General features: G+C 44.1%; 1 protein-coding gene across 5 annotated transcripts in view; it reads right to left on the reverse strand.

Annotated features, from left to right (window-relative positions):
- SNRK (SNF related kinase) overlaps positions 1-3424 on the reverse strand; it is a 55817-nt gene extending 52393 nt beyond the window's left edge. For 2 of the 5 annotated variants that reach the window (XM_074345103.1, XM_074345101.1), the window contains exon 1: positions 3289-3424. The gene's annotated coding sequence lies outside the window, so the exon portion shown is untranslated. Of the gene's footprint in view, positions 1-156; positions 172-3288 lie in introns of those variants that run through there. The other 3 variants (XM_074345104.1, XM_074345102.1, XM_074345099.1) reach the window with 3 other exon arrangements.
- Positions 3425-27923: the final 24499 nt, after the last annotated feature.

A 27923-nucleotide genomic window follows, 5' to 3' on the forward strand; every position in this document is an offset into this window, starting at 1 on the left:
CTAGAGACAATCCAGAACTTAAAACATCATGGTGCACGGGCAGACAATGCCCTCCAACTCCAAAGGGACTGCTGAGTATTCACACAGCAGCAGTCTGGGGAATAGGACACAAGTAATGAGAGGGAAATAGGTCTGCTTTGCCACGAAAGAGCCTACCTGAGCGGAGACCAAAGGCTGGAGGTGCCAAAGGACAATCTCAGGAGGCTCTGGAAGTGACAGCAGAGAAACAACTGTTCAGGGAAGGCAGGGTAGGAATCCTCTGTAGTCAGGTTCCTCCCCTATCACCGACAAGAAATGGTTTCCCTTATATATCCCATGGGATATAAGGCCCCAAACCAAAGCAGAGACACAGAAAAACAAGACGAGGAAATGATCCACAGGTGAATAGCGTAGCTCCAGATCATCCAGAACAGACCACACATTTCCAGTGCTCACTGGTGAGGCCATTATGTCCGAGAGGTTTTACATCTGCTCCTTCCAAACTAGAACAAAATCCAAAACATGTCCCTCTCCATCCCCAAAGCTACTGCCCCACTCCTCCCCCCTTCCTTTTCAGTCTTAAAAAAAAAAAAAAAAAAAATAGCTGCACTGTCTCTGCCTCCTCAACTCCCTTTCACCCACTTGGATTTAAGTCCACCACTTGACCTTGTCCTTTCTTTTCACCCTCTCTGAACCCTTGGGGCTCTTTCCCCTTTTCTCTGCCGGGGAACTCCACCTGTCCTTCAAGACCACGTCAACCATCATCTCCTCTGTGAAGCATTCCCAAGTCAGATTGTTCCTTGCCCAGGGTTTGTGCAGATGCCTCATCACAGCATTTGAGTCTGTCACTGCCTACCTCGGTGTAAGTATAATTTACCATAGCCTGTAAAGGCAGTCACTGGTTTTTAGTCACTCTTCTATTGCTACCCTCTAACCCAGGGCCCCCCAAATAGACAAAAGCTCCATGAATAAACAACCATAGGTTAAGTTTAAGTTCACAACTGCTACAAATAACTCAACTTTCCCACCAAAATTGCTCCAAGAATTTACCTGCACATACATGCACACTGGGAAGTACCTATATTCTGAGTAGTATTTTCTTATAAAAGCATTTTGGCTAAAAACTCTATCTCTTGGCTGTTAAGCAAACAGCTGGCATGCAGCAAGAATCAAGCCTCTAGAGTTCCTCAACTATGTTTTTATTTCCTAAAATTCTGACCATGTGGAAAGTGTACTTGTACCCTTTTCTTCTGGGGCAATGTAATGAGTTTTTAGGCTCAGACAAGCTGCTTCAGGGGAGAAAGCATGCCTTATTTATACCAATGCTTAGAACCAGGGCTACTCAATATCTCCAAAAATAAAGTTTCTTTTTCCTATTTAGTTTCACTTTCTATATGAAACACCCATAGTAAAGTTTAGACGAACCGTATGTAGTTCCTATAACCAGTAAAAATATCTGAAAGCTCTTCAGTTTTAATAAGGACATTTGAAAGCCTTCATTTTAGGATTATGGGATTACAGTTGGACCATAAAGGCCCAATCTATATTTCTGTTCCAGAAAAATAAAAATTACATAACTTCTAAGTTCTTCTATGTTTTAAACAAATGGATCTTATTGCAATAACAGAAAAATTTACTCAGAACAGAAAATAGGGTAACTTCTGTAAAAACAATAAAAATCAATTGTGTATGTTTAAAAAATAAAAAGGTGGCGAAGTTCCCTGCCCGAAAAGCCTTAAGGATAGAGTATTAAGATAAGTTACCACAGTGCACCTGACTTTCATTTACTACACTGCTTCAATACGTGACCTTGGGAATGTCACGTAATTTCTCTCATTTCTAGTTCTGTAAAATGGGAATGTCATGTTTTCCTAACAGGAACATTTAGATAGACAAATAGAAGAATCAATAATATCTTTTTTAAAAGAAACTTGTCTAATCAGCATGCTTTAATCACCACTTATACAGTACATTCCTCTTCAAGAACCCAATTCCAAAAGAAATATTTAAGCAGACGTTGAAGACAGATTTCCTTAAGGGAATGATTTTATAAATCTGGAGAGCAATGTAACAAGATTATAAATTAACAAATTGATTACATAAGCCTTGACAACCCCAGGCTTTAAAGTACATTGATACATGTTCTGATAAATGAGACTGATTTGGGACTAGTGCCCCAACCCCCGCCATAAGGAACCCAAACAGGCATCTGATGTTTGATAGGAATCAGGTGGAAATTATTAGTCCAACACTTGGTAACCACGCTTCACCTTTCACCACAAAATGTGAAACTCATTAAGTTAGTTTTACCACCTGCTCCTAAGACTGTGAAAATTTACTCAATTAAATAGAAGGGGGAAAAAGAGTAACTTAACCGTTTGAAAAATTCGGTATCCTCAGACGTCTAAAGATTTAAGAACCCTACTGTTAAATCCCCCCGCCCCCCAACACTGGACTTCAACCGAACTCCCTTTGAAGATACTGGATTTTTATCTCATTTAACTGTTAGGAATAACACAGCTCCAGGAACCCCCACCCCCAGGATAAAAGGCTGTCACTTTCCTGGACCCCAATTCCTTTTAGGCAGAAAGGTTTTGGTGAAACGGTTCAGAAAGAAATCAACAGGCGATGGCTACGGAAAAGAACGAAGGTTTTCCAACCCGAAAAATTCTAGCTGTCCCTCGGGAACAGCACTGCTCTTCCTTCTTTATCCCGATGCCCTTTCTCCACAGACAACAATATCCCCATTCTATTGCACAGCTGCAGTTTTAGCAAGGAATCCCCTTGCTGCAGCCAGATTTCCAGATTCTTTTGAAAAAGGAAAACACATTCGGCGAAAAATACACACCGCACGAGAGAACCCGGGCGCTGGGCCCCGCGGGCGCCGCACTCGGCCCGCTCCGGGGCGGGGCGCGGGGATGCGGGCGCCTCCCGAGGTGCCGCAATCCCGCCGCGGCCGCAAGGGCAGGGCCTCGGGGCGCCCGCGGCCGGCCGCCGCAGTGCCGGCTCCCGTCCGGGCCCGCCGCTGCCGCCGCCGCCCGCTTCCCGCCGCCAGGCCGCGCAGCAGCCGCCGCCGCCGCCGCCGCCGCCGTGCGGGTCGGGGCCGCCACAGCCCGGCCCCGCGTCCTCCCGGGCCAGCGACGCGGCCAGCGCGGGGAGCGCGGAGCGCGCAACTTACTTTCCGCCTGTGGCGGGCACCCCGGCACGGGCGCCCAGCCCGGCAACGGCGGAGGCTACTAGGCGGCGGAGGCCGGCCTCCACCCCCGCCCACAGCCGCCGCGCCCGGCCGCGCTCCGCGCTCATCCCTACCTCAGCCAGCAGGCGAGCGTCCGTCCGCAGCGGCCGCGGCGCCGACGACTCCCTCCCGGCCGCCGAGTCCCCGCACCCAGCGTTAATCATAATACCAAGCGGGCGGCCGGCCGCGGGGAGGGGGTGGGGGCCGAGCTGCGCCTGCGCGGCACGCGCGTCACTGTGACGCGAGCGCCGGGGCGGAGCCTCGGGGAGGGCGGGGCGGGGCGCACCTGCGGGCTACGGCGCTCCGGCTGTTGTAGGGCATCCTGGCAGCGTCCCGACCCCAGCGGGTCTGGGTTGCGGCTGGCGGTAGGAGGCGGGCGAGGCGCCCGAGCAGGAGAGGAGATGATGAAGGAAGAAGCACCAGGGACATGGGACAGTGGCCCAGACCAGCAGCGCGAGCTGTCGGGGGATAGGAGGGAAGGGACCGCGTCCTCACCTGACTGCGTCCTGGGGTGGGGAGGCTGAGGGCACCAGGCACTTTACCCTTTTAAAGGTTCCCTCCATCTCCCGCCCAGGTTTAAGCAAGGAGAGGAAAACAAAAATCAATATACATTCATGTATATACATACATATTTTCTCTACAGTTTCTTCTCTCTGGGAACCCAATTTGTTGAGTTTGTTGCTATTTAAACAGAAAGAAAAAGCGCAGCATCTGAATGCAGCTCTAGCTTTAAAGGTCAACTGGAGATATTTGCGCCACCAGGCTGCCTCCTCTGGAAAAGCGTGGACAGGCGAAAGGTCGTGGGAAATATTAAAGCATGTGAAGTCAGGGATTCAGAACACGCCAGGCATTAACCGTGCACTGGAGGTTTCCGCGGCATGGTCACCAGGCCGGTGGCTCCCGAAGGCCGAAGAGGAAGTCTTGGGGGTGGTGGGAGAGAGGGGCAGGGGCTGCCGCCTCCCATCCTTGGAAGCTTGGCGCACAATGGAGCTCAGCTAAGCCAGATGCCAGATTTCTCCCACCTGCTTTTCCCTTTCTGCTCCTCCCTGCTCTCCACCCCACCCCCCCCCAAGAAAATATCCCTAGCAAAGAAGGACGCAAGCTGGGGGTGGGGGATGGGGAGAAAAGCTGCTCAGATGCTCCAAGTTTGATTAAATTGACTGGACGAGAAATCTCGATGCCTTTAACAAATGTCTCTGTTGACCTGCAAATGTCAGAAGACTTTTCTTTGAGGCTCTCTGCAAGGCATCTACTTTGCAGTCTGAAGAGGACTGGGAAGCAAAAGTGGGTTGTTGGGAGGTACAGACCCTCAGGGTAATAAGGTTTTCTATTAAAGGGGACTCCCAGTTACCCTAATGCTCTAGAATAGGGTGATGGATCGGTGACTGGGGAAAGCCTAGGGCTGTGGGACTCTGCCCCTCAGAGCTGAATCACTGGCTTCAATTCTGGGATAACAGTGGCTTAGAAAGACCATAAAAGAATAATCCCACTTGGACACTGACATTCTAACTCTAGCAGTATGTTAAGCAAGAGCTTCGAGCTTGGTTTGTGGAATTCGTTCCTTTGTTGCTGGAAATAGGGAAGGTCTTGCACTTGTCTCCTTAGGGAGATACCACTATTCACGGAACCCTGTAGCCAAGTTAAAGGAAAAAATACCACTCTAATGGTCTTCCAAGGGAATTCCAGTGGTTGAAGGCCTCCACAGCCAGCGGTGTAGCCCTTGAGCTAGAACAGTAACCACAAAACAATGGCCTCAACAGATAGGCCCTGTGTAACTTAGGTTTTGAATAAATTCTATGAGGAAAATAGGGCATAAGAATAGCAAGACAGTCAACGAAAAGGAAGAGAATAATACATTGGTTTAAATAAAACCGGCTCAAATTCTCTTCCAGAGAGAGGGATGCGGTACTGGCCACGTGGTAAATCATTTATTCATCCCCAGTGTTTCCTGGGAAGCTGGAGGCTGCTGGCAGGAACATGACCCATTTTCAGTTCCACACCATCAATGTGGTAACATGATCTGATTATGCATAGGCAATATTCAAAAATCTTCAAGTACAAATTAATATATGATTGCTTAACTGTGAATTGAAGCAAAGGTGTTTATTGTTAATGAAGAACCCCCCCCTTCAATCTGCCTTGGGGCTTTCTCCAACCCAGACTGCTTTTTTAATGTTAGGTCTTTTTATGGACCTGTAAGAAGCTTTAATTAGATATACAGCACTACAAAAAACGACAAGATGGAGCATGCAGGCTTGGATTACAGTCTCTGTGATTCAGAGCTCAAAAATAACATAATGCCACCGATTTAAGGAAGAAGTTGTTTATTGGAAGGCAACCAGGGAGATGCTACAAATTAGATCAAGATGTGAAAAGCAATCCGATTCATGAAAGAACTGCCATTTTCATCTTGGGACTTACCCCCCTGTCCCCGCCCAAAGCAGCATGTGTAACAAGGCTATCTTGTCAAGATACTGTTAATTTTTGTAATTCATTTCTTAAAAATTTATAATATGTATATTGAAAACAACAGAGATTAAGGACTCATGTATGGTTCAGTTGTGAATTGTGACATTGAATTTAATGATTTCCTTTTATATACTGAATTAGTCATTTCGTACATTGATACTTGTGCATTTCTAAACCCTGGCTTCATCCCAATAAAACCAAAATAATACTTCATTGGAATGGCCTAGAGAGTTCCTCAAAGACTTTCCCTCACTACCCCCTTGGCATCAGTTAGCATCTCAAATTCTTTTATCTCAAATGTTAGTTAAGGCCTGTGTATGTGATATATTTTTGATAGTTGCAAGCAAGGATTGAAAATGCCAGCCCCTTAACTCTGCTTGTTTGCAACTTATGAACTGGGAAACATGGCAGACATTGTCTGGCATTGAATGCAAGCCCCATCACTAAGAGTTATGTAGCCTTGGGGGTAGGGTGTTTAACCTTCTGTTTCCTCCTTTGTAAAATGGAAATGATGGTGAAGATAATGGTACCTTTCTGATGAGGTGAGTGTAAAGCAGTTGTTTCCAAAGTGGGCTCCTGGGACCAGCAGCAGCAGCTTCTCCAGGGAACTGGACTGAAATACAAATTCTCAGGCTCCACTCCAGACCTACTAAATTAGAAGTGTGGTGGTTTCTCTGCTTTAAGAGGACTTCCAGGTGAATTGGATGCAGGTTTGAGAACCACAGTTGATGGGATTAAATGAGCTTCTATAAAGTGTTCAAATAGTGCCCGGCACACAGTAAGCAGTATATTAATAAATATTTTTTAAATGAGTGCAACATGACGTTGCCAAGACAAAGTTTAATTCAGGCCAAAGGAAGGATGCCCATGTTCCTCCAACAAATAAATCCTGTTTAAGCCTTTGTCCAAAGACTTGAACGCTGCCTGCCAAGTGCTTCACGATCTGGCCCCTGCCTTCCCTTCCTGTTCTTTATCTCCATATGCAGCACATCCCGAACCTTCCCAGTTCTCAGAAGGGGAATCGCTTTTTCACACCTCCTAGCCTTTGCCCCTTCTGTTCTCTCTGCCTGGAAATGTCACCTACCCCTTTTCTCCACTTCCTGCATTTGCAATCTCCTGAATTCCTACCTACCCATTAAAACCTAACTTCAGGGGAGAGCTCAAGTGGTAGAGCGCATGCTTAGCGTGCATGAGGTGCTGGGTTCAATCCCCAGTACCTCCATTAAAATAATTAAGTAAACCTCATTACCTCCCCCCACCAAAAAAATAAATTAAATAAAGCCTAACTTCACACATGTGTATAACTGAATCACCATGCTATACACCAGAGACTGACACAACATTGTAAATCAACTATACTTCAATCAAAAAAGCAATTAATAAAATAAAATTCCAAAATTTTAAAAATAAATGAAACCTAACTTCAGTGTCCAACCTCATCTGTGGCGCCCCCATCCCTGCCCAGCCAGAGCCAGGCATCTGGACCCACACCTCCCTGCACATCCTGCTTATAATAGGGTTTTGTAACTGTTCACTTTTCCATTTTCTCCCTTTGGAACTCCTGGAGGACAGGGATTTTATTTTATTCAAATTTCTATTATGCAGCTTAGCACTGAGGTTGCAAGTAGGCAGCCCAGGGGCCTGTGCCACGAACTTGGGGCATTTTTTTTCCACATGGGTCCTTGAAGAATTTGAACTAGTTGAGAACATTTTTTAATGGAAGATTTCATTGTTTTGTTTAACAGTTTTATCGAGGTATAATCTGCATACCAAAAAGTTCACTGCTAATACATGGTAATTCAATGATCTTTAGTAAGTTTATAAAGTTACACAACCGTCACCCTGATCCACCCCAACATTCCCATCACTTCTGAAAACTTTCCTCATGTGCATTTGCAGTCACACTCCAATCTCCATCTCTCAGCAATCCGTGATTGGTTTTCCTTCTCTACAGCTCTGCCTTTTCTAGAAGGTCACTTACATGGAATCACACAATGTGTGGTCTTTTATGTTTGGCTTCTTTGACTTAGCATAATGTTTATCCACGTTGTAGCCTGTGTAAGTAGTTTATTCCTTACTACTTAGCCATAAAAAAGAATGAAATAATGCCATTTGCAGCAACATGGATGGACCTAGAAATGATCATATTAAGTAAAGTAAGTCAGACAGCAAAAGACAAACATCATAAGATATCGCTTATATGTGGAATCTAAAAAAAATGGCATAAATGAACTTATTTACACAACAGAAACACACTCACAGACATAGAAAACAAACTTGTGGTTACCAAAGGGGAAATGGGGGGAGGGATAAATTAGGAGTTTGGGATCAGCAGACACAAACTACCATATATAAAACAGATAAACAACAAGGTCCTACTGTATAGCACAGGGAACTATATTCAATATCTCATAATCACCTATAATGAAAAAGAATATATATACTTATAACTGAATCACTATGCTGTATACCAGAAACTAAAACATTGTAAATTGACAATTAAAAAATAAGTAGTCCATTCCTTTTTATAGCTGAATAATATTCCATTACATAGTTACACTAGATTTTCATTTTCTGTTTGCCAGGTGATAAACATTTAATTGCAGATTTTTGCTATTATGGATAATGCTGCTGTGAATATTTACATAAATCTTAATGGAGACATGTCATTTTTCTCAGGTATAATGTAAGATGGAATTGTTGGGTCATGTTATAACTCTATGTTTAACATTTTAAGGAATTGATACATTGTTTTCTTAAGTGACTGTACCATTTTACATTCCCACCAGCACTGTGTGAGGGTTCTAGTTTCTCCTCAGCCTTGCCAACACCTGGCATCATTAGACTTTTAGATTCTCTCTATTCTAGCAAATGTATAGTGGTATCTTACTATGATTTTAATTTGCATTTCCCTAATGACTAGTGATGTTGATCATCTTTTAATGTTCTTTTTAGCCATACATATATCTTCTTTGGTGAAAAGAGCTATTCACATCTTTTACCCATTTTTAACTGGGTCATTTGTCTTTCTGAGTTATAAAAATTTTTGATATAGTTCAGATACCAGTCCCTAATTAGATACATGATTTGCAAATATTTTCTCCCAGGCTGTGGCTTGTCTTTTCATATTTTAAATGATATTTTTGGAAGTGCCAAAGTTTTAAATTTCAATGAATTACAATGTATCAAAATTTTCTTTTATGAATAGTGTCTTTGGTATCATAGCTAAGAAATTTGTGGCTAAGCCAAAGTCACAAGGATTTTTTTGCTTGTATTTTTTTCTGAGTTTTATAGTTTTCAACTTAACATTTAAATCTATAATTGATTTTGAGTTAATCTATGTATAATGTAAGGCAAGTTTCTTTTTTAATTAATTTATTTTTTTCATACACACAGCCAATTGTCCCAGAACCATTTGTTGAAAAGAATGTCTCTTCCCAATAGAATTCCTTTAACACCTTTGTTGAAAATCAGTTTACCATAAATGTCAGGATTTTCTATTCATTTCCATTGATATATATGTTTGTCATCACACCATTGTGACACAGTCTTCTTATTGTTTTATAATAAGTTTTGAAAATGAGTAAAATAAGTCCTCCAACTATGTTGTTGTTTTTCAAAATGGTTTTGCTATTCTAGGTGTGTTGCATTTCCATGTAAACTTTAGGATCAGCTTGTCAATTTCTACTGAAAAATTTATTTCTGGATTCCAATTGGAATTGTGTTGCAGATATAAATCGATTTGGGGAGAATTGCCATCTTAACAATAATGAGTCTTTCAGTTCATGAACATGATGTATCTCCCCATTTATTTAGATCTTTTAAAATCTGAGTCAACAGTGTTTTGTAATTTTTAGCTCTTACACATCTTTTGTTACATTTATTTCTAAGTGTCTTATTCTTAGCACTATTGTGAATTGCATTGTTTTCTGTATTTCATTCTTAGATTGTTCATTATCAGTATGAAGAAATATGATTGATTTTTGTATCCTCTGACAATCTCATTTATTAGTTCTAGTTGGATTTTTTAAGATTCATGAGTATTTTCCAGATACGTATCTTCTGCGAATAGCACAGTTTTATATATTCTTTTCCAGTCTAGATGCCTTTAATTTCTTTTTCCTGTCTTTTTGACTGGCTGGAACTTTCCAGTATGATATTAAATAGAAGTGTTGAGAGTGGATCACCTTGCTTTGCTCTCAGACTTATGGAAAACACCTTTAGTCTTTCACTACTACAAAGATGTTTGCTGTAAGTTTTTCTTAGATGTTTTTTCATCTGTTCAAGAAAATTCTCTTGTATTTGTTAAGAATTTTATTATCAATGAATTTTGGATTCTGACAAATGCTTTTTCTGCATGTATTGACATGACCAAGTATATTTTGTCCTTTATTATATTAATATGATATGTTGCATTAATTTTCAGATGCTAAATCAACCTTGGATTCCCAAGATAAATCCCACTTGGTCATTTTTATAAGTTGCTGGATTTGATTTTTGTGTTCATGTCCACGTGGTCTATTGTCATGTCTTTGGTCTCAAAGAACTTGGAAGTGAATTCATTTCCAGAGCCTCTAGATGAGAGCCTAGTCCAGCTAACACCTTTGAGCCTTGTGAGACACTAAACAGAGAACCCAGTCGAGTCTGCCTGGACTTCTGATCTATAGAACTCTTGAGTCCTAAGCTGCTAAGTCTGTGGTAATTTATTACATAGCAATAGAAAATAAATACAGCACCTTTGTCCAGCTTTCCTCTGCCTTAGTGAGAAGTCCTGCCTCATGGCAGAAATAATTTTGAAAAATAAAATCAAATCAAGATTTCTGACTTCTCTTGAAAAATGGGAAGATCTTGCAACTTGAAATGTGAATTTCTCATGTGTCGAACCATCTGTAAGAACTGAGCAATGGCTCTGCCCATCCTCCATGTTAGCCGGGGTCTGGGTCCTCCAGTTTACCTGCTCTTGGCCTTCACCTATGCCTGCATCTCCAACTACAGGCCTGGGACATCTGAACCTGTAACACACCTGATCAGCACACGCCCAGCTTGTAGTAAGTGTTCAGTAATTATTTATTGAAGGAGTGAATCAAACTACAAAAGATGCAACATGGGGCAGGGGGATTTTACATAAAAGCACATGAATGGACATTTGGGATGGTCAAGGCTGAGGGCACCATACACTCAGGGCACCTTGGAAGGGTCAAGGGCATGACCCACAGAGCCTGCCCACCTAAAGGAGATTCCTGGAAGTCCCATCAACTTTCACTTACATCTCATTGGCCAGAAGGGTGTCATATGACTCTGAGACTCCAGGCGGTGGCCGTGTATCAGTCAGTACAGAATAAGCTCGTGTTTTAACATCAGCACAGGGTGCTGGCGGAAGGCTAGCGCTGCTCTTGGCCCTAACAGCATGAAGGTTGGGTAGCCTCTGGTGAAACTGTGACCACAAGGTAGTCTGGCATCAAAGGGAATCACTACAGCTCAAATGCAGTATCTGTCTTCAGGAAGGTGAGACTGATCTGTCCCCCTGCACCCAGGAGGCAACAGGACACTTAGCAGCGCAGACCCTGGTCCAGGAGTCAACATCTGATAACTGAACAAAGCCAACCTGAACCGTCAGGGCATGACTGTCAAAATGGCAAATGCTTATTTCCTTAGGGCATTCTTGCAAATAAAACTTACCGCATTTCCCGCTCACAATGCTTTGTAGTTGTCCCACTCTGCTTCCACATCAAGGAGTGTTAGACTTCAAATGAACATGAAAAATTGAAATAAAAGCAAAATAGGGAAAGTTGATTCATGACTCAAGACCACTCTCCCAGAAAGAGTAGCCCTGGATTCCACTTCCAACCCCCACTCCCTTGCCTTCCTAGACTATAGAGACCAGCAAAATAAATCCCTCTGTTCCTGGCCTCCCTTCCAAGTAGAAATGGCCATACAATCTAGTCTGGCCAGTGAGATCTGGGTGGAATTCAGCTGAGGGTGAGGGTAGTTTGGGAAAAGCTTTTGCTTTTCTGATATAAAGGGACAGCTGCATCTGGCTCTGGCCTTCCCCTCTCTTCCTGCCCTGACTGTGGGCATGATGCCCGGAACAGGAGCTGCCATCTTGCAACCATGAGGGAGAGGCCAAGAGAATCACCACGATGCTGGCTCTGGACCCCAGAAGCTGCTGAACAAATGCTAACAGCTGCCTGCTCCAGACTTTTGTTCTGTGAAAAAAATGAAAACTCTGTTTGTTCTTTACGCTTACTTAGAGCGGAAAACATTCCTAACTCATACAACTAGTATAAACCACTACTTGTCATGGATAGGGAAAAAAAGAAAAAAAGGAGAGAAGGCCGGTGAGTATTTCCCAGTTTAGTTACTACATCAGAACGTAGCTGTGGATGCTTATTCTCAAAAGCTAGGAGGTACTAAATCCTACCCGCATCAGATCAAAACACACAGAAGCCAACTTGAAGGGACTTTGACTGGCCAACGAGGGGACAATCTGAGCATCAAAAAACAATGGCTACAATGGATTAAAATGAGTTAAAAATGGGTAAAGGGGAGGGGACGGTATAGCCTAAGTGGCAGAGCGCATGCTTAGCATGCACAAGGTCCTGGGTTCAATCTCCAGTACCTCGTCTAAAATAAATAAACCTAATTCTCTCCCCCAACCAGAAAAAAAGCCCCCGCCCCCAAATGGACAAAGGGAAAAAAATCAGCATTTATCCTGCCTTCTTTGTTTGAACTGTTTCAGAATAACCAAAGAGATGATAAGCAGTTCTCAACAGAAGAATTCCGACTAATAAAGACAGGAAAAATAACAGAATTAGAAAACCACCACTTTGGAGCACCTGATGAAATAAAGAATGTAGGCAACAACCATCAATAACTATTAGCTGAAAGATCGACAGGGATCTCTGGATGGACCATGCTGATAACATCTGAACCCATGCTGATCAGTTTTTACACCTCTAAAAATGAGACAGTCAGACACAGTGTGCCCATGATGAAATACATCAGAAAGTACACAGCATCTCCTGTGAAGTTTTCTAGCCCCCCCAGCAAAAAAAGTTTAAACAAAAGTCTAATCCAGTTTACAGGAAAACAGAAGAACAAGCTAAAAACACCAGGAGGAAACCATCAGCCAAATCCAGAATGCAGAAGATTCTGCTGGACAAATGACTCATTTCTCCCCCTCCTCATAAAACAATGGGGAAGGGAGAAAGAACTATTACAGAGAAAAAGAGACTTAAAAGTCCTTTCAGTAAAATACTATATGTCAATCTTGTTTGGATCCTGATTTGAATGAAACAACTGTAAAAATATTGAGCTCATGAGGAAAATGTGGTATGTTCTGGACACTATATCACATGATAATGGCATTGTGGTTATGGTCTTTTAAAAAGTTCTCCCCTGGTAGTTTACCTACTGAAATATGTATGGCTGAAATGAAATGGTGCCTGGATTTTGCTTTAAAAATATTCCAGCAAATATGTATAACTGAATCACTTTGCTGTACACTTGAAACTCACGTTGTAAATCAACTATACTTCAAGAAAATTTAAAAAAAAATTCTAGCAAAAGCCAAATACTGTGCGTGGGTGGGGCAGGGGAGGGTATAAGGGAAACAAAATCAGGTGATCCACAAAGCGGTTCGTTGTGTTTTTCCCTTCACTTCTATTTATGGTTGCACATTTTGCATAAAATATTTTTTAAATTATTGTTTTAATTGGATTTTCCTGCATTCCAGATGCCAATAGCAACAAAAATGAGAAAGCAATTTTTAAAAAAGGGAAAATCCTGTCAAAGTCCCTGAATTCTATTTCCTTCCTTCATGGAGTTACTTTCATAAAAGCGAAAACAAATACTACAATCACAGAACTAGGATATAAAGTAGTCATGTATCTGTGTTTTAAAGCATCATGTTTCCGGGGTACTTTAGAGACGCTAGTCCCACCCAGTACAACTTCCGTGTTCGTGTCCACCCCTGGGCCTCCCAGGATGGTCCCCTCTGTTCTCGCAAGTTCCCAAGAGCACTTTGCTTTTGCCACTGACACCCAATAATTTGTCCATTCTCTCCCACCAGACTGTGAGCCGTGCACCCACCCTCACTCGGTCAAGGACCGAGAATCGGTTCCCACTGTTCTCTCTAGAATAGGGTGGTATTAACACGGAGTAGGTGCTCAATAAATCTCTGCGAAATATATGAACAGAACCCAATCCACTATGTTTTACATCTGTGGAGTCTGACACCCCAAGGGTTGAAGTTTCTAGGCTAGGACTGCAATTTTTCAGAATCAGAACCATTCCTGAGAACTTATACCTTCGGATTCCTAACCCAGTACTACTTCTGAATCTCATTTCTGATTCCAGAAGTTTTTTTATTCTTCTTCTTTTTTTAATTAATTTACAATGTTGTGCTACTTTCTGGTGTACAGCACAGTGATTCAGTCATATATATTTGTACACATATATCCTTTTTCATATTTGTTTTCATTATAGGTTATTATAAGGTATTGCCTATAGTTCCCTGTGTTATACCATAGGATCTTGTTGTTTATCTATTTTATATACAGTAGTCTGTAGCTGCTAATCCCAAACTTCTAATTTATCCCCCTGCCAGAAGCCTTCCTCTCTATGGGAGGATCCTTCCTCTACCAGTGTCAAATGTGCCATTTCTAACCCTCCCCCAACCGCAATTCTCACAACAAATCCATAGTATTCTATGCCATGACACTTTCGTATCTTTCTAGAAGACATTACCCAATTTTGCTTTAGACAGGAGAGATTGTAAGTAATTCTATAGCACAGACAACAAGGTGGTGTTTCTAACAACAACACACACAACCCTTAGCACTCATGTTTTTAGAACGATTGACTCTTCCTTTATCTGCTGAGTCAAGAAAAGGAAACCAGGAAATATTTCCCGTGTTTCTTGAGTTTGGGCCCCAAAGTCATGGGCATCCACTGAGGCGTGCATGGCAAATCCACTCCTCACTGAAAATTACCTTGCTTTTCTCTGAGCCTTGCTGACCACTCTGAGCTGGCCTTTGGCCCGAGGTTCATACTCAGCTAGTCCACCCAGCCCACCTGCAGGAGAGACCTTTCTTTGTTTCTAATACTCCCCATGGTGTCTTGCCACCATGGACTGTCTCCAAATGTCTATAAACTCAGGACTAAACAGTTCAAATAATTTACATTAAAAATGGAATCTTTCAACAGATTCACTCATTGTTAGTTCTGGTAGGAAAAGTTTCAGTATCTCTCTCATTGAATACTCAATGCCCACAATAATCTGCCCCAGCTGAAAGGCCATATAGAAAAGGAGAAAGTTTAGGGACTCTAGGGTTGAGGACCACGATCGGGGCTCAAAGCCAGCTGTTCCATCATCCTAAGCATTGGGAACATGAAAGTCTAAGCCAGGTCTTACCTTTCAGGAGGTTACTGCTCCTTTGCTGCCAAGGTGTCTTGAAAAAATGCCAATACACAGCACAGTCTACAAGAACATTGGTTTTAGAGACGGAAGAAAAAAAAAACGTCTCTGTAAACAGAAATGTATATTGCTTTTGACTGATAAGAGTTTTTGCCTCTGCAAAGCTTCCAGATTCTCCCAATATTTCAGTTCCATGAAGGCAAGAACCTCAGGTACTCTGTCCACCACTGCAGCTACAGCCTCTCAGGCTGGTCCACAGCACAGAGTAAGAGTGCAGTAAATATCTGCCAAATGAATGATCCTATGGGCATACTGTGTCCCATGTATTTGGGGGAAAGAAAACAGAGAAGCAGAGAAGTGAACTGATTCACTTGAGTCAGTGGTCACCAGTTCAGCCTGCATGACTCATTAGAGTTACTGGTTCATAAGACATAGCTCAACTATCCTGTGATCTTCTACTATTTTCTAGAAGTTGGGGAATATAGAAACAGAATTAAATGACATACACATGTAGAACTAAGAGCTTGGCTCATGGCTAAAGAGCAGTATCTACCCTTCACAAATTTAGAGACATTTAGAACATTTCTTAGGAGGAGTAGAAACATGGGTAGAGCATGGATTTTGAGGTCTGCAACCTCAAATGACAGCCTCTAAGCCCCCTTTCTTTTTGTTATATTATGCTGCTGCTTTGTTCTGAAAGCCACAGCGTATGTCAGTTAATTTTCTTATATTAGTAGAGGACATAACAAGGAATTTATATAGGCCAGAGAATATTTTAAAATCCCAAATAGAAGAGCTGCTAATGAATTTAGTTTAGGGTGTCTTGCCACCAGAAAAAAAAAAATGATAGACCTTTCCTCAACACCTTTAGCTGTTTGCTCATCAAGAAAAGTCACACATTTTCTCTCTGCAAAAAGTGTCCAAGGGGAAAAAAGCACTATGTGCAGTTGTGCTCCTGCCAGGCTGAAGACTGGGACTGTTTTTAAATTCAATATATACTGTGCTAAGCCGAGAGAACTATGGGAGAGATCTGCTCAGAGGAGGTGTGTGAGGTCCATGTCTTTTTATTCCATGTCCCAGAAACTTCACAGAGTACAGGTTGAAATACTGAGGCCCAGGCACAGTCTCACCCATGAGACCAAAAAAAAAAAAATTTTTTTTTGCTTATGTTAACATCTAGGTAACTATGGAACATTCATCAAAACTAAGAAATTAACATTGGTACAATACTGTTAGCTGAACTACAAACACTACTCAGATATCCCCAGTTTTTCTACTAGTGTCCTTTTTCTGGCCCAGGACCCCATCCAGAATATGTCATTGGGTGGACTCAGGGCTCAGTTTTTATGTCTCTAATCTTCCAGGTGGAATGTGAAAAATGCCAATTAGATAATACTTCATTTGTATTATTTGAGAGGGGGGAAGGTATATAGCTCAACTGGTAGAGTGCATGCAGAAGGTCCTGAGTTCAATCCCCAGTACCTCCTCTAAAAATAAGTAATAAAAACTAATGACCTCCCCCCTGCCAAAATAATAAAATAATAATAATAATAAAATAACAATAATAATAATAAATATTATTTGATATTTTTGCAGCTGCAGAATAAAGCGTCAGTTATCTGCAACCCTCCTGTCTTATGTGTAAAATGGTAGGTGTCTTAGTCCATCCTGGCTGCTACAAAACATCGTAGACTAAGTAACTTATCAACGGCAGAAATTTATTGTCCACAGTTCTGGAGGCTAGAAGTCCAAGATCAGGGTGACAGCACGGTCAGATGAGGGCCCTCTTCCAGGTCACAGATCTATCTTTGTATCATTACACAGAGGAAGGCACTACAGAGCTCCCTGAGTTTCCGTTATAAGGGCACTAACCCTGCTCATGAGGGCTCCACTCTCATGATCTAACCAACTCCCAAAGCTCCCACCTGCTAATATCATCACCTCGAGCAGTAGGCAGTAGGGGTTCAACATATGAATTTTGAGGGGACTTGAACATTGAGATGTAGCAGAAGGGAGTTTATTTTGAGTTGCCTTTGTCCAGAACCCTGGAAAATTCATCCTACGGGGGATCATTGTGAGGTTATAGACGACATAGTCTTTACCTTGTTTGGCCCCAAGTGCATGGCTGGAGAGGTTACTTATTATTTCCATTTTCAAAGGCAAAGAGCATTAATTGGGGTCAAATATCATACTGTGAGCACCCAGAGGGCCAGCAGGAATACTGTACACTTGTCTTTCTTCCTTCCTTCCTCTTTGCCTCTCCTCCTTTGTTCATTCAACAAATATTTCTCGAGTGTTAGACACTGCACTGGGCAGCACTGAGGATGCATCTATGAACAGGACAGACACTGTCCCTGCCCTCACGGAGCCTGGTGCTGCAAGAAGAGAGGCTTTCTTGTGGGGAGGGTATGGCTCAGCGGGAGAGCACATGCTTAGCATACACAAGGTCCTGGGTTCAATCCCTAGTCCCTCCATTTAAATAAATAAACAAACAAACAAACCTAATTACCCCCCCCAAAAAAAAGTATCCTTAAAAAAAAAAGAGAGAGGCTTTCTTCAAATATCCCCACCAATAACTACACAATGAGAGCTCTGATACATGCTGTCGGATGAAATACCAGAGCCCAGGAGACCTAACCTGGGTGTCCAGGAGGGTGTCCATAGGGAAGTGACATTTAAAGTAAGTGTGAATGATGGGTGGAAGCTGTTCAGACAAGGCAAAAAGAGCAATCCAAGCAGGAGCCACAGCTTGGGCAAAGGCCCTGGGGTGGGAAAGAGTGCTGGCCTGGTCCCTGTGCAAAGGACGAGGCCCTTCATAAACTGGATTGAACGGATGAATGAAGTTCTCAGTTTACAGTGTCTTTGAAGGGAAGTTGACTTAAGAGACTAGAAACCCAACCATAAAACTTGCCAATAACACCCCAAAGCCCTCACCATGGCCCTTAGTTTCCCAATCCCTATCAAAACAATCCTTCAGCATCACCTGGGGTCTCCTCTCCCTCGGCGCCCGGGATGGCCCAGCATGTAGCCACCCAGCAATCCCAGTCGCGCTGGCTGGAGTGGGTGGTGCTTTGCTCTCCAGGCATGGGCCAAGCACCTGGTCAGGTCCTGGCACAGTCAGCTACGCCTCCCTCCAGTGCCAGGTAGGTCTTCTTCAGCTGCCTCGGAGGGGGGGTGGGGGGGTCTTAGGCTGTGGCTTCACCCTCAGCTTTCTCATTGTGACAGCTCAGGCCTGTCACCCATTGAGTCGCATCACAGAAGGACACACCCTGTCCTCCTGCAGGACTCTGCAGACCTGGAAGCTTCTCTGTATGACTGCTGCTAAGGGTCAGTTGGTGGCCAACTACCAAGAACCAGCCAGCTCTCCCAGCAAATGTTTGGAAGGCCATGAGGAGCTCACAAGTTTGCCAGGAGGCTGGAGAATCAATCTCAGAACTCTGGTGGGCTGGGCAACAGGACTGGTGTGGCCTGTGTGCTGCTGCTGTGATGGCTGTGACCTCTGTCTGCCCTGGCCTCACTGCGTTCCTCACCCTCTCGTCAGTCTCTAGAAGGACTGGCCTGGGCATGGAAAAGATCTCCCGTGAAACGTAGTTTCGTGCAGCCACTATGGAAAACAGTATGGCGGTTTCTTAAAAAACTGAAAATAGAGTTACCATATGATCCAGCAATCCCACCCCTGGGCATATATCCAGAGGGAACTCTAATTGAAAACAATACATGCACCCCAATGTTCACACCATCACTATTTACAACAGCCAAGACACAAAAGTAACCTAAGTGTCCATCAACAGAAGGATGGATAAAGAAGATATGATATATTCACACTTGGGATCAATTAATCTTCGACAAAGGAGGCAAGAATATACAATGGAAAAAAGTCTCTTCAGCAAGCGGTGTTGGGAAAGCTGAACAGCTGCACGTAAATCAGTGGAGTTAGAACACTCCCTCACACCGTACACAAAAATAAACTCACAATGGCTTAAAGACTTAAACATAAGACAAGACACCATAAATTTCCTAGAAAAGGTAACATACGCAAAACATTCTCTCACATAAATTGTAGCAATGTTCTCCTAGGTCAGTCTACCAAGGCAATAGAACTAAAAGCAAAAATACACAAATGGGACCTAATTAAACTTTTGCACAGCAAAGGAAACCATAAACAAAATGAAAAGACAACTTAGAAAATGGGAGAAAATATTTCCAAACAATGCGACAAACAAGGGCTTAATTTCCAAAATATATAAACAGCTCATACAATTCGCTAACAAAAAAAAAAAAAATCAAAAAATGGGCAGAAGGCTTAAACATCTCTCTAATGAAGACACAGATAGCCAACAGGCACATGAAAAAATGTTCAATATTGCTAATTATCAGAGAAATGGCAAATCAAAACTACAATGAGGTATCACGTCACACCAGTTGGAATGGCCATCGTTAAAAAGTCCACAAACGATAAATGCTGGAAAGGGTATGGAGAAAAGGAAACCCTCCTTCACTGTTGGTGGGAATGTAATTTGGTGCAGCCACTATGGAAAACAGCTTGGAGATTCCGTAAAAAACTAAAGATAGACTTACCATGCGATACAGCAATTCCTGTATCAAACTCCTGGGCATATATCCAGAGAAAACTCTAATTTGAAAAGATACATGCACCCCAGTGTTCATAGCAGCACTATTTACAATAGCCAAGGCATGGAAGCAGCCTAAATGTCCATTAACAGATGACTGGATAAAGAAGATGTGGAGATATAGATATAGATATAGATATAAATATAGATATAGATATAGATATAGATATAGATATAATGGAATACTACTCAGCCATTAAAAAGAATGAAATAATGCCATTTGCAGCAACATGGAAGGACCTAGAGATATTCATGCTGGGTGAAGTCAGACAGAGAAAGACAAATATCATATAATATCACTTATGTGTGGAATCTAAAAAAAAATGACACAAATGAACTTATTTACAAAACAGAAACAGACACACAGACATAGAAAACAAACTTATGGTTACCAAAGGAAGGAAAGGGGGAGGGATAAACTAGGAGTTTGGAATTAGCAGATACAAACTTTTATACATAAAATAGACAAGCAGCAAGGATTTACTGTATAACACCAGGAACTGTATTCAATATCTTGTAATAACCTATAATGGAAAATACTGAATCCTTTTGCTGTATACCTGAAACTAACACAATATTGTAAATAACTATACTTCAACTTTTCAAAAAGTCTTCCCTTTTGACTTGCCTCTAACTCCCAAGGCCACACACAAAGAGAAGTCCCCAAAAAGTGACTGGGGTAAAATAGGACAGGAAGTTGGATGCCAGAACTATGGTGTGTGGCTTTTATAACCATTTTATTTCTTCAGCCATCATCTGATGTCTGCTTGATATGAGCCAAACCCCATGCTAGGCACTGGAGGCCCAGAGGTGAGTGCAATACAGAACCTTCCGTCCTGGAGCTGCCTCTACTCACAGATGGGAAACACACCAGCATCTAAGTGCTGGAAGGGCCTCAGAACACGTCTGTGCCAGGCACACAAAGGAAGGGCTGGTTGGTTCTGAGTGGGGAGGGGCAGGAGGTGGCTGATAAAACTTGATCGTAGAAGTAACACTGGAGCTGTGTCTTGAAGGACCACTGACTGGCTGGCAGACAGCTTGCAGGCATGTTTGGGCAGGAGATGAGAACATTCCAGGCAGCGAGAAGAGCAGATGCCAAGGCACGGAGGTGTGAAGTGGGCACAAGGTTTAGGGAGTTGTAAATCATTTGCTATGGTTAGAATTCCCAGTTTGAATGAATTCTGGCAAAAAAAAAAAAAAATGAAGGCTGCTCAGGTAGGGCTGGGACATGTCTGGGACTTTGGTTTTCTAGACCTGCACTGTCTCAAACGCAGCCAACAAGCCATACATGGCCATTTCAGTTTTAGTGAGCTGAAATAAAATACACTTAAAAATTCAACTCCTCAGACACACTCCCCACATTTCAAGGGCTCAACAGCCACAGGTTAGGAGCTACCATATTGGACAGTGTGGATACAGAACATTCCCATTGTCACAGAAAGTTCTATTGAACAGTGCTGCTCTAGGAGGATTTTAAGCAAGCACATGACACACAGTGAGCTCTGTTCGGCTCTCTAGCTGTTTGCAGCGGCAAATGTGGTGTACAGGAACGTGGACACAACCTTGCTCCGAGTAAAATTAATGACAATGGGTCCTGAACCAGTGACTTAGATGGAGCATCTGACAGAGACTCTGCTGAAGGCTTCTTTTACTGAGGGCGTGGGTGCGCCCCTATGAACTGCACTGGAGTGTACGAACATCACCCAGGTGTTCCTGGCTGAGGCAGAGGCAGAGCTGGAGTCAGGAGACCTGGTCCAGGGCCTAGCCTTGCCAACCAGCTCAAAACAGCCTTGTTCAAAACGTTTCTCCCACAGACCCACAGCCCTCACTACAAGCCAGAGCCCGTCCTAAAGCCCCAGAGGTATTAATTCACATAATCCTCAAAACAACTTACGAAGCCGGTGCTGTTATCATCCATACCTGACAGATGGGGAAGCCGAGGCACGGAGTTTAAGCCGCTCGCTCAAGCTTCCAGAGCTACCCGAATTCAACCCAGCCCTGGATCCTACGCCTGCGCACTGGGCGCTACTAAGAGGCATGTACAGGGTGTGGGGCGAAGTCTTAGTCAATCCACCACCAGATGAGCGCCAGGTGCTGGTTGTTAGAGCTACGCTTGCCGTGATGGTGGTGATCCCGTGCGGGGTCAGGAGCTCGTTTGGGAAGGGGCTGGCAGAAGCACACCCCACCCCCCGCCCACCCCAAGTCCACACCCCTTAGAGACTGCCCCAGACAAAGAGGTCTTTCTGTGCCCCTACCTGGACGCCACCAAGGAGACGCCTCTCCTGGCACCTCCCATTTCCTTCCAGGCAGTGTCACAAGCCTCCACTGCTTTTCTTGAGGAGAAACACCTCTTTGAGAAGCAGTCGTAGTGCGCGGCGTCCTGGGCCGGAGATGGTAAGGCACCGCTGCAGGATCTCCCGCCGGGCCCAGCGCCCACCTGCCTGCACGGCCTCCCACGCCGCTCCCACTGTAGCCAGCTAGGCTCGCCCCTGTTTCCTCACTGCCAGCTGCAGTGGGCCGGCATGGGCCTGTGAGGGCTTTGACTACTGAACACACCCAGGGGGGTCAACTGACCTAGAGGACCAAGTCCATCTGAAAGACATCACCAACCAAACTCTAGCCCTGGAGTCAACGTGGTAATTTGAGAGCAGATCTTATCTATTTTCCTGTTGGGTGAAACCAGCAACATGAATAGGAATTTACATACAGTAAAAAAAATCCAGGAGTATATCTGACTTCAGGTCAAGCTTGATCCAGGGACTGAAAGAGTGTCAATAGGATTTGTTGTCTCAGCTCTGCCACCCATTTGTGGCTTCATTCTTAAGCTCCATGTTGTGACTCCCTCCCTGTTGAAGACTAGATGACTGCAGAATGACTAACTTTAGGGTTTCACTCAATGGGAAAGAGTTGAAAACTCTTCCAGTGACTTCCACAAAAATTCCCAAGATTTGCTCTGATTGGACTGGGTTAGGGTGTATGCCTGTCCTTGAACCAATCATTGTTGCAGGGGTTGTGGGAGAGCTCTACTCCTGAAGAATGAAGACAGAGCAGATCCCCAGACAAAATTCAGAGTTCTCACTAGACAGAGGATAACAAATGCTGAGTAGTAAAACCACAGATGTCCAGCACAGGTAGATAGATGAGGAAATGCTCCTCAGTGAAACCTGGAGCTGTAAAGTGAGGTCTGCAGGGCCACACAGCAAGGAAGCAGCAGCATAGAGGGTCTTAATCCCAGACCTTCCGTCTTTAAAATCCACTCTGAACAAGTGACCTCACCAAACATGGGTGTCTCGGTTGTGGCTAAAATGTCAGCGGAATACCCAGAGGCTTTATCACGTTGTGCACATGTAACGACTGTTGGTGGGGATCCCTTTTAGTTTATGGCAAAGCCTGCCCTTGTCTGTGCAGTCACTACCCTCATTTTCCCACGCCTTCAGCTCTGGGCTTGCCTCTGCTGGATTACAGCAACAGCCTTCCACTTCATGCTGCCTCTAGCTCTGTGACCCCTCCTACCCGCTGCAGGGAGCAATCTTTCCCGTCCCAGAGCTCTTCAACACTAACACCCTGCAGGAGCAGCCCTGCTGGCCTCTGCAGACCTCCTCACGCTCTGCACCCAGCCTAGGGAGATACTGATTTCCCCTTTTACTCCTCTAAGCATAAGGAGCCACATAAAATGGAGAGATATGGTTCTTACCGTTTCCAAAACTGCTCCAGGCAGAACAGCATCCAGCCTTCGGCAGTGCCCTCTGCCCAGAACATTCCTCCACTGCCAGTCCCCTGGGCTGGGCTGACTTGTACTGATCCTCCACATCACAGCTTAGATCTTATCTCCCAATCTTAGAAGCATCTCAGTTTCCTTGTGGGGAAACCACCATAGTGTGTGTGTGGTCTAGTTAGGACAGTAACTTCAGTGAAGCCCCACCTCCCACCACACGAGAGGCTGTTCCCTCCCGTGATCATGCCCACACAGCCAGGGACAGATGTGTGGCTTGGCCACTGTCATGCTTTCTTCTAGAACACACAAGATGGAAGAACGGCTGGAGGTTTTTTTCTTTATTCTGTCAGCACTGACCACATTCTTCTGCTATTAGGCCCTTCCTGTAGTTCTTTCTTCTTGGCCCCTCCAGCCTGAGCTGCCTTCTTTCCTGTTTCCAAGCTGGTCTTGTAACCTTCTTGTAATTCTGTGGCTCATTCTCCTTTCAGTCAATCCAGCTTTGCTGATGTTAGACAAAATCTGTTTCTGTTGCCTGCAAACAAAGATCCTCGACTTCATTTCTTTCCATCGCTCTCCACTGTGTCCCCCTCACTCCCCACAGTCCCCACGCAGAGGGGGCACCAAATAGCTGTTGCATGAGTGGCTTATGAGCTGGCCCCTGTGCATCATGTCCCTTTCTCCAGGCCTCCATCAGCTGGCATTCCCATCTCATAGCACAGCGAGGCCAGCTAGGTCATATGGCAGCGCCTAGGTCCCCTACCTCCCTGTCCCCTACCCACTGCACAGTGAACACCTTGCTTTCCTCTCAAACCCTGCTTTATCCCCATTCAGAGGCAGAAGCTGCCTTGCTTTTAGATCAGTCCCTGTAGGGCCAGTGCCTTTCTGCTCAGATGACGATCCTAGTTCTTAAATTCTCCTTCCTCGTCGTTTAAGTTAAAAGCTCATTGGGAGCCATCCACATCGGATGGTTCTACAATAATCTCAGTATCCTGTAGTTGAGCAACAAATGGTCACAGCCCCAATTTCTTTCATTCTATTCTGATGTGGGATTTAGTTACTTTCAGTAAACAGCCAAATGCCAGCAGAAAACGATATGAAGTTTTCTCTTGAAATAGAGAGAAATTCCCCTGGAGTGTGGATTTCATTCGAGGACTGACAAAACTTAGGAATTTTTGAACCAGTCTTCTAAAATGAGGTCCAGATGATCATCGAATGCATCACTTCATTTGAAGATGGGATCGATGTTTCTTTTTTGTTTTTAATTTAAAATATTTTAAGCACAGTAATGCAAGCACATAGTAATGAATTAAAGGGACCCAAAAGGCTTCTGGTGAAAAGAACAGCCTCCAATCCCAGTGCCACCTCCTCAAGGCTGTCCCTCTGACGAGCATCCGCTTAGTTTATCTCTGATAGTCTCTATGATTCTGTAATAAATCTTCCCCATGAGCAAAACTTTTCCCTACATCTCAGACCTGGTTCCCCAGAAGAAGAGCCTGAGGGGATTCTGGTGACTGTGATTTCTTGAGGGTGGATCTGAGGACAGGAGGGAGGGGAGCAGGATGGGGTAGGGGAAGAGGCTGAGCCAAGGGAGGGTTTCCGCCGGACTTGGTTTCCGCCTTATCCCTCGGGAAGCACGAACTGTATCACAGAGTTGATCCCTCATCGAGGCAAAAGAACTCGTCATTCACAGGCTGAGGGCTGCCCTGGGTGGTGGAGGGGGGCACACAACCTCCCGAGGAAGTCAGCTCTGGGAAGGCGATCGGTGGTCAGAAAGTCCCAGCAGGTGCGGGGACAGTGCTCTGGCATCGCGGAGGGATCTGGGTGAGGAAGCAGCGGTATTCACTCTACCCAGTTTGGATGGTTTTTTGTAAACATAGTCCAAGAGGTGGGATCAGGCAAAACGGTGAAACAGGCATGTAACACTTAAAACCTGTGTCATGATGCAGAAAATGTAGGCATTAGCTTGGGCATTAATACTTTCTCGTGAAGTCATTTATCAGACTTGACAGCAGACTGAGGCAGGTCACTCAGCTGATGGAGTGGAATATGGTGGGGGTAGGTTTTGGTAGGATAGAAGAGCTCTCTCTCGCGCCTGGCAAGTCAAGTCTTTCTTGCAGAGCACTGCAAAGAGGGGAGGGATCGGGGGAAATCGGCAGCAAGGGGCGAAGCTGCTGGTGGGATAAAGACATTGGGTGCTTGGCTTCTGTGGGTACACAGCACCGAATAGGGAGGTGGGAGAGCCTGGAGGTGAATGTCTTCACCCTTGCTAAGAAACCAATAGCATACCTGTACGTTGTTCCTGGGTTTTCCTTTATCAAATATTTTCATTGCTATAAAAAAATTTCAAGCAATACTATATAGCACACGGACCTACATTCAATATCTTGTAGTGACTTATTGTGAAAAAGAATACGAAAATGAATATATGTATGTACATGTATGATTGGACCATTATGCTGTACACCAGTAATGGACACATTGTAAACTGACTATATTTCTATATATATATATATATATATATATATATATATATATACAAAAAAAATTCAAGCAATTCACCCTTTCTTTCAAGAAAGACACCCCCTTCCATTCCCCATTGTAAGCCCATCCACCACCAGTAATCTCTGTTCATAGCTTTGTAATAATAACTGTTCTTTTGTTTTGCTCAGCTTTTCGCAGGAGATAAGTTCCTCCTCCTCCTCCCCCTCCTCCCCCTCTCCTCCTCCTCCTGCTCGCTTACAGGTGTTTTTAGCTTCCAGACTGCTGCATGGAGTACAAATAATGCCAGAGATAAAGGACACGAGTCCCAAACAGAGTGCACCTACTAGGCAACGGGGCCCCTGGAGGACTCTGCTCCAGCCTCAGGAGAGAAACCCAGCCCTCATGGCCACTGTCATGGGACCAAACAGGGGTTTCAGGCTCCTGATCAGCTTCTACACCTCTGGCAGTCCCTCTCTGCACCCAATTTCAGAGCAAAGAGGCAGGTTTTCTAAAACTCCTCAACCACTTCTTTCTCTGCCATGGGTCATCAAAGATGCACCAAAACCATCTTCCCTGTTTCCACTGCTCAAAATGCAAAGTCACAGATGTTGTTCTGTTTCCCCTCAAACTGAGATAATAGACCAACTCATTTAATCCTAGAGACCCAGGACGGAAACTACTGTTTACCCCAAATCCAAGTAATAAGGAAGCTCAAAGAGCCAGATGATGTTCTCATATGACTTCTCTGGAGACAGACACAATGGAAACAGTTCGAAGGCATGGAGGGGGAGGATTTACTCCCCAAAGCAACTCCCAGAACAAACCACAGTCTCGCATCTACTTCCTGAAGCTCGTTTATCTCCAAGCCCACGCGAGGCGATCACACAATAAGAACAGCTTCCGGGCACTGCCAGGTGCTGGCCCAACGAGTCCACACTACTTTTGTTTTATTCAGGCAGACTTAATTCATTGAACATCTACCATGTTTCTGGATGAGTGCTAAGCACCCTGCAGGATCCCACAAAAGTAAGATTGTCCAGCAGTTTGGCTTTGGGGACACATTCCACAGCAGGTTGAAATTGTAGCACAGGTCACCACGGTGCAGGGTGACGGAGGTGAAGGAGCTGGGAGAGAAGCTCAAGGGTTGGAGGAGTTCCAGGCAGATGTGTGACAGCTTCTCTACGGGGTTATAGGGTGGGGGTTTCTTGGAGGAGGAGGAAGGGGCATTTGTATTGAATTCCAAGGATGGAGGATAATGGGGTGAGTGGATGTGGGGACTACGTGGGACAGTGAGGGGACATGTATTCTAGGTGGGAGGAGTCAGGAACCAAGATGCTTGGACCTAAATTGTAGCAACATGCAACATGGTGGCATCTCACGGGCAGTGTAGAGTAAAGGAAGCCGGTGGATGAAGACGATCTTTCATAAAGGTTTAAAATGACAAACTAAACTATGGGGATTAGAGGCTCACATTTAGCCCTGAAAGGATAAAGAAAAGGAAGGGAGTTTTTACCACAAAGACCAGTGGTTATTCCTCTTAGGAGGGGAGAGTGTCATGGCCCATCTGTTGAATTGGTTGGTGATTGTACAGATTCTCCAGCAATTCATTTAGCTCTACAGGTCTGTTGCATGCACTTTCATAGTTTTGTGCTATATTTTAAAGTGGCCCACGGCAACTGCTTCTGTCCATGATCAGCCAAATGTGAAACAGTTCCTCTGTTCTATATCTCCTTGAAGGGGTTTCTCAGCACAGGAATTAGTTTACCTGGTGTCCTGGTGATCGTAGCTCACTGATGGGCTCAAGAAAATGTGTGATTTTGTAGATTATGTCTGTTCACGTTGCTAAGGTGGGAGTGATGTTCTTTTGTCGCTTTCTATACCGTAAGTGGGATTTTTATGTTCTGTTCCATAATAAAAATAGTTTTAAAAGAAGCAGTACTAGACAGAAAGTATAAGGCCAGACAAGAGAGTGCCTGAAGGATTGTCAGGGAAGTG

This window comes from Camelus bactrianus, chromosome 17 (assembly GCF_048773025.1).
Source record: "Camelus bactrianus isolate YW-2024 breed Bactrian camel chromosome 17, ASM4877302v1, whole genome shotgun sequence".
NCBI classification, from domain to species: Eukaryota; Metazoa; Chordata; class Mammalia; order Artiodactyla; family Camelidae; genus Camelus; species Camelus bactrianus.